Raw genomic sequence first — 4,995 nt, forward strand, 5'->3', positions numbered from 1 at the left:
GCACGACCCAGATGTCGTTTCCCGCACCGCCACCAGGCGCCGCCACTATACCTCAAACCCCAGCGCAAGACGCCCATAAGCTGGTACTTCATTCTATGACGCTAACTTCGACGCTCGTCGCAATAGACCCTGACACCGACAGATTGGCTCGCGATGGTGGGCTCAACTTCAGCGATTTGAGCACCGACGAGCGCGACCTGCTGCTGAGGGCTCGCACTGCCGGCGTCGTTGCGTACTACGACGGCGGCCTCGACACCGGCTCTCCGGAGCGGGAAAGCAACGAGGGCTTCCCACGACATCACATGGACGTGGCATTCTCGCTGCTTGTTCCAAATGAAAGTTTCGCGAGCCAGCAGAACCCTCACAGCACGACGCGATAACGAAACTACTGAAACTCCAAAGCGTGCGCGGCGCAGAGTCGAGCGCGCAGAGTCGAGCGAAAACGAAACCTTTCGAACACCCATATTACTGAAGGGTAACGTCAAAATGTTATTTTTTCTTAGAATCGAATAGACGTAGACAAGTAGCATTTTTTTCCGCCTTACAATCGAATGAAATTATATTTTTAATACGAGTAGTTGAGTATTAGTAACACAAATTATGAGGAGTCCTTTCGTCATCGGGCTAGTACCGGAATGTCGCTGGGGGGTCTCAAATCGTGTCATGCATTTACCTCAATTTCTCGGTTACTAAAGCTCTGTTCGCGATTATATTGACGCCTTAGACGTTCTAGAACATTGCTCTACCACTTTAACTTGAGTTTCTGGTAACCTTTAGTATCCCTTTAAGGACGGCTCACCCAGGAACGTTGAGGTAGCGTGGACTTGGCGGTCTAGAGCTTCGCGAACATGCAGGGGCCCAGGCACAGATTCGAGACGACATATTTTCAAGCTTCCTCGATCACGCAGAGCGACACGCAGTGTAGCTTGCTCAAACGCTGAAGCTCGTTGGCGGGGGCGTGTTTTATGTAGCCTGGACAAAGCCACATAGAATTTCTTCAAAGCCTGTGCGCTCCGTCCGTGACGTCACGTACCTTGCCCGACCCCGCCGGAGTGCGCCTGCTTGCTACCGCCCGTTCGCCTTTGAACCGAAGTGAAATGGGAGCGTCCAAGAATTTCAATGCACGACCAGTATTTAGTGTCAATTTATTTCTCATACCAACATGAAGTTACATTTAAAGGTACGCGGTTAAAACCATTATTTAACGGTGTCGTGCTGTCATGCAAGCAAGAGAGTGGGCGACAGTAGCATTAAGGAAGAAATTAAGGAAAAGCTGAACAATAGCCTGACAGATTTACTTCAAATGCACACTGAAGAACGAAAAGGGAGTCCTCACAAACATTCTATAGACACACTAAAATACACTGACTACAAACACTACAAAGAAATCCTTGAACCAAACAACCTGTCTTCAGCTGGTCTGCATTACGAAAGCGTTTTGAGCTTTCTTTGCTGTTTCTTTTTTGACAATTCAGTGTTTAAGAGGTCTGTCTTCATTTGGACATAATTTTTAAGCAATGTATTCGCTGCTGCCCACAGTATATTTTGATAGACATCATCAGGATGATGACCTCTAGAACAGATATCGAATCCTTCATCGTCTATTACTTCTTGTGTCAAACTAATCAGCAATTCCCTTTGATGTCTGGAAGCATGAAACTGCACAACATTTTCTTGTGTAGTCAATTTCTCAAGAACTAGTTGCATTCGCAGCACGGCATCTATGACTACAGGCCTCGGGAACTTAAAACCACCCCGGGAGAGGTTCTCAATTATTATGTTGCGATCCAGCTCCATTTCTCTTTCCTGTGCAGTAAGGGTTTCTGCACAAGCTGTGCAAGGAATCTTTTTTAGAGCTGCATGTGCACAAAATCTTGCTATGTATGTAATAGCTGGCAAGCTCGGCTCCTTGCTTTTAATGTCTTCTTCTGTTATTTTTGTAGTCTTCTATGAGGCGGCTGGCATCTAATGTTTTGCTGCTAGATTTCCACATGTCTCTCATTTCAGGGAAGATAAGCGAGTCTTGCAGCCTTAGCTTTGCTTCCGCCTCATATATTTGCTGTATGGAGACATGATAGTTTGTCCTACAAAGGCGACGGTATCTTCGAAACCTTTCTTCGAGGCTGTCAGTTTGGAATTTGCCAAGCAAGACATACTCCAAGTGAAGCTCGTCAATGCAATAGCGGCAGACCTCAGTTAGGGAATAAGTTGTGAGCCTGAGTGCAGCATGCGTATCAGTTGTCAGAGCACCGGTGTCCATTTTCACCTCTTTCCATACATCTAACTAGCTGACAAAAGAACTCAGGAACTGCACTTGCACACCATACAAGCTCGTCACTGGTTCTTGATTGGGACATCTTAGCCGACGGCCTTTCTTAGGCGTTTTTACGTTGACAATGTGCCACCACTTTAGTATCACACTGATAAAGTCTGCCGTTCCTTCAGCATAGGACAGGCCAAGTTCTGCTCCAAGTGACTTCAGGGCTTCAATAACGAATGGATTGAAAACTTTCAGTGCTAGTTTTACGTTCTGTCTTTCTATGTTGGATGGGTGGAGAGCTTTGTATGTAAGCCCATAGCCAAACTTTGATAGACTTTTTCTTTCAAATTCATGTATGTCACGGAGTGCCTTAAAAGAAGCTCCATTATTGCGAACTAATGATGATGCACTTGAAAACTCCGGATAGAAAATGCATGTTCCAGGATTTTTCTGATTAAGCCAATTGTTCCTCACGCATTTTAATAAATGTACAGGATCCGCTACATAAAATAGGGGCCTAGATTTGTCAGCAGGGTGAGGGTAAACAATATCCAACCTGTTATGCCCTTGAAAAGAGCACTGGCGAGCTATGTAGACGTCCCGATATCTACATAGGCTCGCCAATGCTCCTTCCTCTCAGCCAGCGCGAACGTTAGGCTTCGTGTGTGCTTTCGTTCCTTCTCCTCATCCTCGGCAGGGTACACGCCGGTGCGCGCGTGTCTGTGTGTGCGCGTGTGTGCATGTCAGTGCCTTTGCCTGTGCTGGCTCAAGCGCGGTTAAAAAATCCGTTGAGCTTGTTCCTGCGTCCCGAGCGGAGGCCGCAAGCCCGGAAAACGTTTTCCCTCTCTCCTTCTCTTGAGCGAGGGCGTTCTAGGCTACATAAAACACGCCCCCGCCAACGAGCTTCAGCGTTTGAGCAAGCTAGACTGCGTGTCGCTCTGCGTGATCGAGGGAGCTTGAAAATATGTCGTCTCGCATCTGTGCCTGGGCCCCTGCATGTTCGTGAAGCTCCAGACCGCCAGGTCCTCGCTACCTCAACGTTCCTGGGTGAGCCGTCGTTAACAGAAGGTGCTGCTGTAACGGATCCCGGGGCTACAAAAGACGAGCCGCGTCTCTCGCTGCACTCGTTGTCATGGCCGCCACGGGAATTGACCCCAATATTGTCACCATCTGCCAATTTATCAGCGATGCGGCTGCGCTCCAGCTTCAAGCGCTGTCCGCCCACCGCGCCCCAACGCCAGACCAGGTCGAGTGGCGTCGTCGGAGTACTGGGGCACCTGCAATGACCTGGGGTCCAACCCGGACCAACCAACCTGCGAAGGCGAAGTCGTCACATTCTATAAGAAGACTCAGAATGGACGCCAGGCTGCCTTCCGGTGCAACAGGTGCCGAAAGCAGCTGTCGCAGTTACACGGTACCGCTGCACTGCACGGGCAGAGAGGTGAGGGAAGTTACATTGCCAACACGGACCGCCTCGGCCGCCCGAACGTCCACGTCTCCAGGCGGCAAGTGATTTGGCTCACGTACTGCGTGAGCAAAAACATAGGCACGTGGCTCTTGAAGGAGATGACCGGCGACTTGCTTAATTTGTCGGACCATGTCATCGCCGACTGGAGGAACTACGCTCGTGAGGTCGTGCGGGGAGAGCTGCTGGCGCGACCCCCACTCGGTGGCCCCGGGAGGATTGTGCAAATTGATGAATGCCTCCTTCGCGGCAAGCGAAAATGCAATCGAGGCCGCCTGATGACGGGCGACAACGTTCCGCCGAGCCGCCAAAATTACGGCGGCATTGCAGATCGTGGACCATGGGTATTCGGCATGATCTGCGTGACCACCGGGGAGCTCCGACTATTCAAGGTCGACCGACGAGACGCGGCGACGCTAGGCCCCATTATTGCAGCCAACGTTGAGCCGGCGACCACCATCGACAGTGATGAATGGGCCGCATACAACTGCATCCCGAACTTAGCGGGGGCTAACGGAGCGAGCCTCAATTTGCAATGGGAGACAGTAAACCACAGCGTGAATTTTGTGGACCCGATCACGGGCGCTCACACGCAAAAAATCGAAAGTTATTGGCATAAAGTGAAGCGCCACCTCGTCTCCGCCGGCTACAGGGTAACTGCACCGCAGCTGGAGTCGCACCTCACATGGGTGTGGTTGGAGTCGATTAACGGCCACACACGCTGCAAAGACTCGTTTCTACGTTTATTAGAAGCGATCCCACGGCGCTACCCAGTGTGACAAAGTAATGGAAAATAAAGCGGTTTTCTGACCCTTTGCTTTTGTATGAATGTTTCCCGGCATTGCTGCGCGCTTCCATACACGGTACGCCCGCGGTGCAGCACTTCCGCGGTAAGCGATGCTCACTTCGTCTTTTGAAAGCCCAGTGCAAAAAGCAGGCGCACACCAAGTCTGTGCGCATACACCAAGCCGCGCCGAATCAATCCAGAGCAAAGGAAAGCAGCGACAAGCGATCGTACAAAAGCCTAGTAGAAACCAGGCTCACACCAATCTGCGCTCGAAAAAGCGATCGCATAACAGACTAGTGCAGAAACCAGGCCCACACCAATCTGCGCTCGGAATAGCGCGCGCAAGCACGTAGCGAGCCGCGCCAATCCAATCCAGAAGCCACAAGAAGGGGAGGGAATAGTGTGTGACACTAAGCTCAGTGCTACCTAGTTAACTGCTAGCGTACTCGGACGAAAGACCGTGTTTGCGGGGCATGCATCAGC

General features: G+C 50.7%; 1 pseudogene; it reads right to left on the minus strand.

Moving 5' to 3' along the window:
- Nucleotides 1–1,425: 1,425 nt before the first annotated feature.
- On the minus strand, nt 1,426–2,002 carry LOC142574890 (uncharacterized; annotated as a pseudogene).
- Nucleotides 2,003–4,995: the final 2,993 nt, after the last annotated feature.

Source organism: Dermacentor variabilis, chromosome 3 (genome assembly GCF_050947875.1).
Source record: "Dermacentor variabilis isolate Ectoservices chromosome 3, ASM5094787v1, whole genome shotgun sequence".
NCBI classification, from domain to species: domain Eukaryota; kingdom Metazoa; phylum Arthropoda; class Arachnida; order Ixodida; family Ixodidae; genus Dermacentor; species Dermacentor variabilis.